The sequence below is a fragment of the Mixophyes fleayi genome, chromosome 4 (genome assembly GCF_038048845.1).
Source record: "Mixophyes fleayi isolate aMixFle1 chromosome 4, aMixFle1.hap1, whole genome shotgun sequence".
NCBI lineage: Eukaryota > Metazoa > Chordata > Amphibia > Anura > Limnodynastidae > Mixophyes > Mixophyes fleayi.
The window spans coordinates 255,037,723-255,052,414 of NC_134405.1; the positions used below are offsets into that span (position 1 = coordinate 255,037,723).

General features: G+C 38.8%; 1 long non-coding RNA gene across 1 annotated transcript; it reads right to left on the reverse strand.

Moving 5' to 3' along the window:
* Positions 1 to 949: 949 nt before the first annotated feature.
* LOC142150116 (uncharacterized) lies at positions 950 to 1,400 on the reverse strand. The gene is made up of 2 exons (XR_012691019.1): positions 1,287 to 1,400; positions 950 to 1,148 (listed from the first exon to the last, which is right to left on the reverse strand). It is a non-coding gene; the product is annotated as an uncharacterized LOC142150116 (long non-coding RNA).
* Positions 1,401 to 14,692: the final 13,292 nt, after the last annotated feature.

Genomic DNA, 14,692 nt, shown 5'->3' on the forward strand with positions numbered 1-14,692 from the left:
AATATAGTGCTATGGATTGCTTCAGGGAGGGAGGCCCAAACCAGAATCTTGCCTAGGGCCCCATGAGGTCTAAATCCGGCTCTGTTTGCACGTATTTCAGCTTTGCATACTCCTGAATTTATCAAGGCATGGATCTCAAGATACATGTGCTGTTCAAAACGGGGGCAGGTCTGCTGTGCTCTACTATACAAGACGCTGAAGGATATGTCCAATACCTGTGCACATTATAAGGTCGCAAAATAATGCACAGGGAAATAAAAAATATTAAATTAATGTCACCTGTTAATAATAATAATAAAGGTAATGCTAAAACTAATAAAAATTAGGTGCTTTTTTCTCCCCCCCCCCTCCCATGAAATACATTTATTAGGATGTTCTTAATGTCTACTGAGCATTAAATACCTTTTTACAGTTACCCCTGATTGCAAACACATGTTCTAGCATGCATACAAGACTCATCACTACTGATCTTTGGATGGACTAGCCCTTTAGCTGGAGCAAGAGATACGGCAGAAAACAAGTAACTTTGAGATGGCCAGAACTGGATTCAGACAGGACTATGTATGTTTGCGTTTGGTACGCCCCTACTGTAGATTGACTACGGCAAAATGCCCCATTCGCGTCCTGTTCACTCCTAGAAATTGTAGGTCATAGTAAGTTTGCATTTGACGATGCAGCAGCAAGGGCTGAGCTCAAGAAATAATGTAATATTTAGCACTAAAATAATAAAAAAAAACTATATATCTTTGCTTAGAAACTTTGGCTCTAATTTTACACTACTTCAATACTTGGCCATATTTCATACCACTTTTATATTACGGCACTATTATAGGATACATCATACCTAATGTCAGCTTGTAACCGGTTCTAAAAATTATGAGACTGCTAAGTGACTCTTGGCTCATTAACACTCATCCTACAAGGAAAATGATAACAGACCACATTCTGCTCAGGATTGCTCTGGATTCTTTATTTAAAGGTCCCAGTGTATGATTTAGCAACTGGCTTGTTTTCATGCAGTCCTATGCTTTGTTGTGTATTGCCCACCTGAAGATCATGTCAGAATCGGTTGTTGCCATCAGTAACAGCAGGGCTAGTTACTCAATATGGCCGTCTCCTGAAATAATAATGGCGTGTACGACGAGGACCTATAGACAGACAAAACAAAGGGGGAATTTAGAGTCAATATTCAGCTGGAAATTTTCAGTTTTCTTGCATAGCCATAAATGTAAATTATTTTAGTATGTTATACAGACTATAGTATTCTGTAGTTTAATCATATTTACCTCTCCGGTACCTTCTCCGCCTTTGTCTCCGGTACGTAACCAGACGATAAGCCATGATGCCTTGCTGTTATTTGCTTTCAAGCAGGAGCTGGTGGCTAATGTGTTTTAGGACCACAGTTTCATGTTTTATACCAGCAACAACTATGATACCTCTATGAGGTCTCAAATGTGATGTAACAGAGACTTGGGTAGAGCTTGGGTATGGTTTATCCGAGCAAGTGGGTGTGGCCAATATTGCTTAAACTGTGGAACATTACTAAAAAATAAAATTTTGCTGTAAACATATAGTGATGTCAAATTGCTACAAGGCTTGATCTGTGTAAATGGCACATAGACTCCACATAGGGGGGCTGCTTCATTTATTACCTATTTATTATAGGGAGGCAGAGAAGGAGAAACAACAAGATGACTCTGGTTACACAAGTCTTCAGAAGAGCGTTACTCATTTGCCTTTCACAGCAAGAGTAATAAAAACTGCAGAGATTGTATTGCAGCCTGTTCATCCTGGGAAGGTGTCAGATCGGTAGTGCGCACACCACTTGTGCCATTACATCACCAAGGTGGAGACACTAAGATGGGATGATAGTGGAGTAATGGAACTGCCAAGCTCTGCATTCAGTAAGGTGGCTTGTCCCGGTGGAGGGACCAGCCTGTCAATCAGTTCATCACGTCATGCCAGGGCTGAAGGGGGAGGAGTTCCAGGCAAATAGAATTGAATAAATTAATTTATTCATAAATCTTGGCCCTGGAGGAGTTACACAAAACAGACACTGCTGTTGAGACCAGAGGATAGATTTGTGAGCAAGTGATAAAAAGAATCATATAGGAATATACTGAATGAGTGATTGATATGTAGGTTAAATTAGAGAACCTTAAACTAAGTTCACCAGAGCACATTAGTAAATGGGTTGTGTATATAATGCAAAAAACATGTACACCTTTTGAGCTCTATCACCTGTTTTTAGCACATTCTTATGTGTACACACCCAACGTTCATAAATTTATTATCCTCTACTTTCACTTTAGAACAGACCTGGACAGATGTATCCACAAGGTAGGTCTTGCAAACAGGCGCATGATGATGTACATTGACCGATAACATATCATCTTCTCCAGAGCCGGATTTAGACCTCATGGGGCCCTAGGCAAGATACTGGTTTGGGGCCCCTCCCTGAAAAAATCCATAGCACTATAGTTTTTTAGCATAACATATACCCCTTCAGGGGCTGACTGGCAGACTTTAGCCCCGGGGGCAAGCATATAGCACTGGCCCATAAGTAGCGGTCCATTTTTAAAGGGTGGTCTCACCGCCGGCCCTGGGAGGGCCCTCTGGGGACCACTGGGCCCAAGGCATTTGCCTAGGTTGCCTAGTGGTAAATCCGGCCCTGATCTTCTCTAATAATGGAGAGTATATCATTACCCAATGTTGTACATTTTTCAGCCTAAATGATGAGATCATTATAACCGCCATGACAAACCCACACAGCTTCCTTGCACAGAGACATGTAAAATTGTATTATCGTTTTTTTATTTGCCTCAGAACCACATTAGGTCAAGTAAAACTTGACAGATGGAAGTCCCACATTAATGTAACCCAGATTTTTTTTTACAGTAAGATAAAAAACCAGTTTCCTTGGAGAATGATTTCCATTATATTAATCTGAAAATCCTGTTAATAGGGAAGCTCTGGTTGCATAGTCTGCATCTCCTAGAGAGATGGTCATTTCCTTTATTGTCTTGCTCTGTGGGAAAATAATGCATGTTAAAAAGTCCCAAAAGTATGAGAACGCTTTAAATTAATTTATGAACTGCAACATTTATGTTCATGCAATACATTTCTATTTGTGCAAATGTGCCAAATTGTCCGCATCATGCATAATAAAGATCACGCCCACAATACACCGTCATTTTGTCTGTAACTGCCACAGTAAAAACTTATGGGATTGTGGGTGTAGCTGGTAGTGCTCATAGTGGAAAGTAAAAACATTACTTCAAAGTCCAGCCTGACACTCAAGGACCACACATTTCGGGAGTAAGCAACGATGATATAGAATATCCCTCTAAATGCACCTTCAGTACATCTTCCAATCTCATTTAAGTTATATCATCCCACCAATACCCAACCCCTATGCCTACCCTACACTCATCAAGGAGCGATTCAGTCCGCCAAGCTCCACCTATAAGAAGACAGATGCATGGAATCACTGAACAGTGTTGGTGGTGCAGGCACACAGTTTTATTTTCATAAATTAACCTTCTTGTATTCTAAGCAGGCAAAAGGATCTCCAAATAATTTGGGTTACACAGCAATTGATGTATTTGATTCATCTGGACAATTATGCTGATCACAAAGAGGTTCTAATTTAATCTTTAAATGACAATTACAATTTTGTAAAAGTTTAAATTATTAGACATACATGATCAACTCTTGTGGCCTATATCTAAATACACAACAGAAGTTTATAGACAATTAAACAACACGGAATGCTACAAAAGGCTGATATTTAATCCCACAGCTAATCTTTTAATAAAATATAACAACTTGATTAAAAATGCCCTGGGACACAATATAATATCTAAATCAGATTATGAATTTTTATATGTAAGTGATCCTAAGATTCCGACTTTCTATGCCCTACCAAAAGTCCACAAATCTATAACTGACCCCCCGGGCAGGCCTATCGTGTCGGGAATAGGCAGTTTGACGGAGAATGCTAGCAAATATGTGGACCAACATCTTCGTAAATATGTCATAAGTCTACCCTCATACACCAGGGACACGCTGGATGTCCTAGCAAAAATAAGTGACATCACAGTTAATCAGGAAGTAAAACTAGCATCATATGATGTGGAATCACTCTATACCAATATACCTCATCATCAGGGTATAAGAGCAGTCCAATATTTTTTGGACATGGACAGTAAGAGTGATTTCCACGACTTCCTGATTTCTCTTTTGGAATTTGTGCTCACAAATAATTATTTTGTATTTGATGATAAATACTACTTACAAATCCGTGGGACAGCAATGGGCACAGCGTGTGCGCCAACTTATGCAAATTTATACCTTGGCTGGTGGGAAAAGGAAATGGTTTTTAATGATCAAAATGAAGTATATACTGACCATATTTTAATATGGTTCAGATATATAGATGACGTATTATTATTATGGGAAGGGGAGGAAACCCTATTCCAGGAATTTACTAAACACCTTAATAATAATAATTTGAATCTGATATTAACATCTGATATTCAGCTAAAAACGATTAATTTCCTTGATCTTGAAATTCTTATCAATTCTGAAGGAAAATTGGAAACAGATATGTTTAGAAAATCAACTGCTACTAACAGTTTATTACATTCTACAAGTGCTCATTTCCCACCAGTAATAAAAGGAGTTCCGAAAGGAGAATTCCTTCGAACAAGACGGAACTGTTCCAGTATGACCACTTTTCAAAAAAGATCTAAAGAACTAAAAGAAAGATTGGTACAAAGGGGCTACAGTAAGAAAAGCATACAGAGGGCCTCTCAGGAAGCAAACCATAAAGACAGAGATTCTTTAATATTTCCAACATCTAAACCTATTTTGAAAGAGAAAACAAGAATGATAGGTACTTTCTGTCCAGAATGGAAGAATATACTTAATATCTTTCAAAGGCATTGGCATGTGCTATTACTGGATCATGACCTCAGAAAAAATCTTGATGACAAAATTGCAATAACATGGCGGAGAGCACGTAATTTGAGAGACCGTTTTGTTCATAGTCATTTTATAAAAAGAAAGAAATTGGGAAATTCTACGATAGGCTTTTACAAATGTGGCAGATGCAAAGCATGTAAATATACTATTCAAAAACAAGAATATATGGATAGATATTCAAAAATCTGGAAAATTGAACAATTTGTCAACTGTAATTCTATTGGGGTAATTTATTGTTTGACATGCCCATGTGATCTCAAATATATTGGCATGACGACTAGACCTTTTAAAAGACGCTTATTGGAGCATGTCAACAATATAAAAAATGCCCCAAAAGATAGGGATAGATTTAAAACTCTTACTACAGTGGCTAAGCATTTTTTATTATTCCATGAGAATAATCCGGATACACTCCAGGCTTTTATCATGGAACAAGTATCTTTGGGAATTAGGGGTGGTAATTTACAGCAGGAACTATTGAAGAGAGAATCCAGACTTATTTTTCTAATGAATAGTCTTGAACCACATGGCCTTAATGATAAAACAAACTATATGGCATTTATTTAAATGTAATAAGTAGGCCAAGTATCCTATCAATTTGCAACACAATAAATTCATATCTTAACACCCTATACTGATAAATTAGGTATGGTGACTTAATGGAATTAATCTCACTTCACCTTTATCATACATCTATTTTATGATGTATGTCTTCTTTATATTAATGATGCTGCTATTGCAACATCTCTTAACACATTTAAACTCCCCCTTTACTTGAGCTATCACACCTCCCCTCCTTTCCTCCCCCTTTTTTCTCACCTCCTCTTTCTTTCACCTTTCCCCTTTTTTGTCTTTATAATGTGTTTATAGCTTTACATATTATAATAGACAGATGTCAGAAATAACGAGACATGAGAGAGTATCACAGAATATATTTATTTTTAGACAAATTAGTCATTTATTAATTGATTACACTCACCTTATTGGAAATACAACATCACTATAGTTAATCTGCATCCACTTACAATAATGAACGTTTCCATTATAATGAAAGCATTGTATGTTTCAATGAATATAGGTATGAATCAAATAAATCCAGTATGAATCTCTCTTCGTCCTTCTCCCGTTTTTCCCTTATATAGGATGTAATAATAGCTGAGATATTGTTACCCCAGTTATATTCCTGATTTCTCTGTACACAATATATGTACCAACAACGAGTTCAAGTCATAGATAATATAGACTTAAGGGATGGTTCCTCCATGCCGAGTATCGATTGGTTATAGCAACTGTCTGTCAAAAACCGGGCCTCCGATATATACGAACCCTGATTGGTTTATCCACAGTGATGTATCCATCATGTGACATCTTTGCCCTATAAGAGAAATGTCTAATCCTCTCCTCGGCTTGCCTTGTTAAAGCGAGTAAGCGAAACGCGCGTCGGCGTCCGCCTCGCTGTGCTGCTTACATGTGTGACTCATGCTGCCGTTTTGTGTATAAACTAGGGAGATATGCTACAATATATTAAGGGGCTACAATTTAACAGAGGTGGTCTGCACTATATGTTCACCTTACCCCACAACTCTGTATAGAGGGGAACGTGATTACAACCAATCTGTGTTAGGAAGTGTTTGCAGTTCAAAGAGGGATACCATATCAATCTTATTAGGGAGTGATATTGGAAGGTAGCTAATTTGGTGTTCTCTGTGATAAACAAGATCACAGTGGTGTAAAACGGGATATAATATAATCGCGCTACCAACTCTTACTATATAGGGATATCTAGACCTATTCACTTTATAAAAGAAAACATAATGGTCTTGATTCGATCCTAAATGTTATATATTCAACTTTATCAAATTGTCTCTCCCTCTATCAATAAAGTATTGAAAGGAAATAATTCATTTGAACTAGATTTATAACACTATATATGCAAATAGGATTTGTTTGTAATGATATAGCTTATCTCTCTTGCACTTTGAATAGTGCCTATACTGATTTGGTTAAACTGCTTATTATGCCAGACACCTGGACAGCATGACGATCGATATTACCCAGATATAATATAATTAAGGGAATTGTAAAATACATCACACAGCGAGGCTAGGCAGTTGGTTCTGCCTTTTTAACAAATTTATTTTGATTATTATTTTGGTTTTATTTCGCTACTAGTGGTACTAAGGTACTAATTTGGGACTTCATTATCGTTTTAAATGAACCATTAAAATGTATGTTTAATATAAATAAACAATCATAGAGTGCCCCTAATATACACGTCTTCTACTCTCTACCTCTTCTTTGTGAATATTAGTTTAACGTGTGTAGGGTGCACCAACCCAGCCATATAATAATAAATATTACAATAATAGACTGGGTATATGATTATCTGGTGCGTCGGTATATCTCCTTCTCATACATGATCAACCACAACATTAAAACCACCTCCCTAATATTGTGTAGGTCTCCCTCGTGCTGCCAAAACAGCTCTGACCCATTGAGTTATGGACTCCACAAGACCTCTGCATGTGTCCTGTAGTATCTGGCACCAAGATGTTAGCAGCAGATCCTTTAAGTCCTGTAAGTTGCGAGGTGGGGTCTCCTTGGCTCTGACTTGTTTTTCTAGCATATCCCACAGATGCTCAAATGGATTGAGATCTGTGGAATTGGGAGGCCAAGTCAAATCTTTGAACTCTTTGTCATGTTCCTCAAAGCATTCCTGAACAATTTTTGCAGTGTGACAGGGCACAATACCCTTCTGAAAGAGGCCATTGCCATCAGGAAACACCATTGCCATGAAGGAGTGTATTTGGTCTGCAACAATGTTTAGGTAGGTGATACATGTCAAAGTAACATTCACATGAATGCCAGGACCCAAGGTTTCCCAGCCAAAAATTGCCCAGAGCATCGAACTGCCTCCGTCGGCTTCTCTTCTTCCCAAAGTACATCCTGGTGCCATCTCTTCCCCAGGTAAACGATGCACACACACCCGGCCGATCACAAGATGTAAAAGAAAATCTGATTGATCACATTTGCATTATAGGTAATTTTGACAAAAGACTTGGGCACTATGACCGGTCTGTGGCTATGCACACTCATGCGCATAAGCTGCACTGCAATGTGTGTTCTGACACGTTTCTATTATTGCCAGCATTAACTTTTTCAGCAATGTGTGCTAAGGTTGCTCTTCTGTGGGATTGGACCAAACAGGCTAGCCTACGCTCCCTATGCGGATCAATGAGCCTTAGGCACCCATGACCTTGTTGCTGGTTCACCGGTTGTCCTTCCTTGGACCACTTTTGGTAGGTACTAACCAGTGCATACTGGGAACATCATCATCATCATCATCACCATTTATTTATATAGCTCCACTGATTCCGCAGTGCTGTACAGAGAACTCATTCACATCATTTCCTGCCCCATTGGAGCTTACAGTCTAAATTCCTTAACATACACACACACAGACAGGGAGACAGACAGACAGAGAGAGACTAAAGTCAATTTTAATACCAGCCAGTTAACCTACCAGTATGTTTTTGGCGTGTGGGAGGAAACCGGAGCACCCGGAGGAAACCCACGCAAACACAGGGAGAACATAGAAACTCCACACAGATAAGGCCATGGTCGGGAATTGAACTCATGACCCCAATGCTGTGAGGCAGAAGTGCTAACCACTGAGCCACCGTGCTGCCGAACACCCAACAATGGAGATGCCCTGACCCAGTCATCTAGCCATCACAATTTGGCCCTTGTCAAAGTCACTCAGATCCTTACACTTAGTCATTTTTCCTGTTTCCAACACATCATCTTCAAGAACTGACTGTTCACTTGCTGCCTAATATATCCTATTCATTGACAGGTGCTATTGTAACAAGATAATAAATGTGTTGGTTTTTTTTTATATTTCTTTAAATTGTCTAAGCGATTTCTTGTGTTTCCAAAGCACAAACAATTTATTTAGCAGAGGCAAAAGTTTTAGCAGTTCAATACATAATTATAATACAGTACAGCCGATACCAAATACATACATACCGCCGCGCCCTTCGCTGCGCTCCGCTGGCACCAGCTCCAGTACTTCACTCCAGAAGACTGTGGTCAGAGATGACTGGGCTACCTGGTCCCAGAGAGCTTGTATTATATACACTTAGTGTTACAGAGAAAACAATACAGATGATGTGGCTTGCTTCTATAGGTCCAGGCTTCAGGAGGGTCCAGTGTAATGTAGGTCAGAGGCCAGTTCAAACAACCTCCTCCAAGGGTGGGGGTCAACATTCCAGATGATTCTCCCGCTCAGAAACCAGTTTAAGCTAGTATATCTACAATACACAGTTAGTAACATTTTAAACATTTATTCCCCAACATCTCTAACTAGAGTATGCAATGTGCGATCCCTTCGGCGAATGAACTAGACAACTGCGGACACATAGGGGAGAGTGCAGTCTTATAAAAGAAGAAATTAAAGAATTAAATGGAAACCAAGGGTAAGGTTACTGTTGCACAATGATGTATAAGGTGGAGAACTTTTCAGTTGGAAGGGAAAGAATTCAAGGATGTGAATTTTTCAAAGTCTATAAATTCAAGCCAGGGCCCCCATATAGCACAGTATTCCTCAATTTATCTGTAGAGGATAGGATAAGTTCATCTATTGTTCTATAGGTTTCCAGCCTCCTGAACCACTCTCACAGAGTTGGAGGGGAGGGAGATATCCAATGGACCATGATCACTGCTTTAGCTATTTAGTTAAGATGTTTAAAAAGGGATTTTTTAAAACATGAGAGGGAAACATTCGTCTTATTAAGGAGCCAGAAACCAAAGTTATCAGGTATTCCATGTTCTAGGATATCTTTAGAGGTGGCAATGACCCAGTCTCAAAAGGGACGGATTATGGCACAATCCCACCAAATATGTAGGTGAGTACCTAGTGCAAGGTTACATCTCCAGCATGAATCCAGAACACCTTGGTAAATTTTAGCTAAATGGCCAGGGCATCTATACCATCTGGTGATAACTTTATACTGGGTCTCTATGATTGTAATACAAAAGAAAAGGTGTAAGTTGTCCAAAAAATAGTAGACCAGTCAGCTTCTCCCACCTAGCTCCCTAGATCCCTTTCCCAATCCTTCTTAAGTTTAGATAAAGAACTAAATAGATGCTCAATATGAAACTTGTATATGCTATAGAGTAAGAGGGAAGGCAAGTTAAGTCTTGCCTTTAAAGCCATTGCCACTTTAAATTTACCATGCAAAGTCGCCAAATGTCAGCGATTTGCAAAAATCGCTATTTGATACATTTACCCCCAAGTCTCTATTGATGTCCTCTTAGGGGACACCAGAGGTCACAAAGTGTTTAATCTGGTGATAGCCTGAGGTTTCGGAGTCTGGTAGGCTCCATTTGGCTTGGACATCAATGAAGGAAGACACACCTGAGGAGCTTACCAGCTGGCCCGCACATGTGACACCTACCTAAATCCACAATTTTAATGCATTGTTAGGGGATCCTTAAAGTAAGGACAGATTAGCAAACAATGTAGTCATTGGCAAAATTGGGGAGGAGGCATATTTGGATGTACAGAGTTTTGCCCACTTAGCAATGTTAGGGTCAATCATTGTGTGTCTAATAGTAGGTAAATTATGCTGCCAAAGTATGATCCCAGCTGGAGAGTGAATACAATTTTCCTCAATCGTAAACTCATTGCTTATATAATTTTGGGTTTGTCAACTCCAGAATCCTGCCCAACATAATAGTGTCATAATAAGTTGGGAGCTGAAGTCCACCCAAATGTTTGCTGGGGTATAGGACGTCATGTTTAAATCGAGGTCTCTTTCCACACCACACAAAGTCTCTTAACAAACGTTGTAGGTCTAGAAACCACCCGCAGGAAATATGAATTGGGAGAGTCTGTAGGAGATAAAAATATCTCTAAAGGATGATCATTTTTATAACGTTGATCCTCCCTATTTAGATTTTTTTTTTAGTGTGCCACTCTCTGTTTATTACATATCTTGCTCAGAAGAGGTCTGAAATTAATGTCTAAAAGATGAGATGGATCTTTTGAAATATCACTCATTTGTGTGGGATGGCACATGAAGGCAAAAGCATGTTGTAGACCTTTCACCGTGGGAGGTGGGGAGGAGACATTGAGAGCCACAGACTTCAATTAATTGATTTTGAAGTTGGAGAGTGAGCCAAACCTCTGATTCCTTGATTAAATTTGGGATGGAGATCACTAGAGATGCTCAGGCTCGGTTCCCCGGAAACCGCACACACCCAAACTTAGCGGATCCGAGTACCGAGATGAGTCGGCTTGGTACTTTCGCGCTTTTCAGATTCCAGAATGAGGCAAAAAGTCATCGTGATGTCGTCGGATCTCAGATCCCGAGAGTTTTGGAATCTATAAATACCGCGCTCCACGGCAATCTAGCGCCATTTGAGAAAGGGATACAGAAGGGGTAGCATAGAGTGTAGAGCAGTTGGGCAGGCAAAGTTAGAGAATTGAAAGTGGAGGGTGGTAGCAGTGTTACAGAAAGTAATCAGTGAAATTCATGAGAGCTCCATAACTCCACTGTTAAATCTCATTGCAGAAAAATACAAATACTATTGCTGCTGGCAGGAGTCCAATTCTACTGTGTTATATTGGTAACACACAAAAAAGAGAGCTGCATTGGTAATTCTCATTGCATAAAAATAAAAAACCTAGTGCTGTCAGGGTTGGTGTTATTCTGCAGTAAAATTCTACAGTGTTATATAGGTAACACCAAAGCTGCGTTACTAATTGTCATTACTGAAATACAAATACTTGTCCTTGCATTCTTTTCTTTGAATTTGCACTAATAAGTGTAGGGTGTTAAATACACCCAAAGACAAGAGCTCCATTGCTCCATTGCAAATTGTCATTGCTGAAATACAAATACTAGTCCTTGCTTTTTTTTCTTTTTAATTTGCACCAAAAAGTGTACAGTGTTATATACATCCAATGACTAGCGCTCCATTGCTAATTGTCATTGCTGAAATACAAATACTAGTCCTTGCTTTTTTTCTTTTTAATTTGCACCAAAAAGTGTACAGTATTATATACATCCAATGACTAGCGCTCCATTGCTCCATTGCTAATTGTCATTGCTGAAATACAAATACTAGTCCTTGCAGGCTTTTCTTCTGAATTTGCACCAAAAGTGTAGGGTGTTATGTACACCCAAAGAAAATAGCTCCATTGCTAATTCCCATTGCTGAAATACAAATACTAGTCCTTGCTTGTTTTTCTTCTGAAGTTGCACCAAAACAGAAAGGGTGTTATACACACCCAAAGACAAGAGCTCCATTGCACCATTGCTAATTGTCATTGCTGAAATACAAATACTAGTCCTTGCAGGCTTCTCTTTTGAATTTGCACCAAAAAGTGTACGCTGTTATATACACCCAAAGACAAGAGCTCCATTGCTAATTGTTATTGCTGAAATACAAATACTAGTTGTTGCTTGTTTTTCTTCTTAATTTGCACCAAAAAGTGTACAGTGCTATATATATATACATCCAAAGACTAGAGATCCATTGCTCCATTGCGATTTGTCATTGCTGAAATATAAATACTAGTCCTTGCAGGCTTTTCTTCTGAATGTGCACCAAAAGTGTAGGGTGTTATGTACACCCAAAGAAAAGAGCTCCATTGCTAATTCTCATTGCTGAAATACAAATACTAGTCCTTGCTTGTTTTTTTTCTGAAGTTGCACCAAAAAAGAAAGGGTGTTATACACACCCAAAGACAAGAGCTCAATTGCTCCATTGCTAATTGTCATTGCTGAAATACAAATACTAGCCCTTGCAGGCTTCTCTTCTGAATTTGCACCAAAAAGTGTAGGGTGTTATATACACCCAAAGACAAGAGCTCCATTGCTCCATTGCTATTTGTCATTGCTGAAATACAAAAACTAGTCCTTGCAGGCTTCTCTTCTGAATTTGCACCAAAAAGTGTAGGGTGCTATATACACCCAATGACAAGAGCTCCATTGCTAATTGTCATTGCTGAAATACAAATACTAGTCCTTACAGGCTTATCTTCTGAATTTGCACCAAAAAGAGTAGGGTATTACAAACAGCCAAAGAGAAGAGCTCCATTGCTCCATTGCTTATTGTAATTGCTGAAATAGAAATACTAGTCCATACAGGCTTATCTTCTGAATTTGCACAAAAAGCATAGGGTGTTACAAACAGCCAAAGAGAAGAGCTCCATTGCTCCATTGCTAATTGTAATTGCTAAAATACAAATACTAGTCCTTGCTTATTTATCTTCTGAATTTGCACCAAAAAGTGTACAGTGTTATATACATCCAAAGACTAGAGCTCCATTGCTCCATTGCTAATTGTCATTGCTGAAATACAAATACTAGTCCTTGCAGGCTTTTCTTCTGAATTTGCACCAAAAAGTGTACGGTGTTATATACACCCACAGACAAGAGCTCCATTGCTCCATTGCTAATTGTCATTGCTGAAATATAAAAAATAGTCCTTGCAGACTTTTCTTCTGAATTTGCACCAAAAAGCAAAGGGTTTTATAAACAGCCAAAGACAAGAGCTCCATTGCTCCATTGCTAATTGTTATTGCTGAAATACAAATACTAGTCCTTGCAGACTTTTCTTCTGAATTTGCACCAAAAGTGTAGGGTGTTATGTACACCTAAAGAAAAGAGCTCCATTGCTAATTCTCATTGCTGAAATACAAATACTAGTCCTTGCTTGTTTTTCTTCTGAATTTGCACCAAAAAAGAAAGGGTGTTATACACACCCAAAGACAAGAGCTCAATTGCTCCATTGCTAATTGTCATTGCTGAAATACAAATACTAGTCCTTGCAGGCTTCTCTTCTGAATTTGCACCAAAAAATAAAGGGTGTTATACACACCCAAAGAGAAGAGCTCCATTGCTCCATTGCTATTTGTCATTGCTGAAATACAAAAACTAGTCCTTGCAGGCTTCTCTCCTGAATTTGCACCAAAAAGTGTAGGGTGCTATATACTCCCAATGACAAGAGCTCCATTGCTATTTGTCATTGCTGAAATAGAAAAATTTGCCCTGCAGGCTTCTCTTCTGAATTTGCACCAAAAAGTGTAGGGTGCTATATACACCCAATGACAAGAGCTCCATTGCTAATTGTCATTGCTGAAATACAAATACTTGTCCTTGCAGGCTTTTCTTCTGAATTTTCACCAAAAGTGTAGGCTATTATATACACCCAAAGTCAAGCGCTCCATTGCTAATTGTCATTGCTGAAATAAAAATAATAGTCCTTGCAAATTTTTTTTCTGAATTTGCACCAAAAAGTGTAGGGTGTTATATACACCCAAAGACAAGAGCGTCATTGCTCCATTGCTAATTGTCATTGCTGAAATACAAATACTAGTCCTTACAGGCTTATCTTCTGAATTTGCACCAAAAAGCGTAGGGTGTTACAAACAGCCAAAGAGAAGAGCTCCATTGCTCCATTGCTAATTGTCATTGCTGAAATATAAATACTAGTCCTTGCTTGTTTTTCTTCTGAATTTGCACCAAAAAGTGTAGGGTGTTATCCAAATGGATTCACAGCAGTACACAGAAGAGCAGGAGCAGCAAGCAGCTGTTTCCACCAGTCCTGATGATGGTAATCCCTGTACGTCATCTGGTAAAGCCTATGTAAAAGTTCATAGTCTTTTTAAGTTTGGGAAAAAAAAATAAAAAAA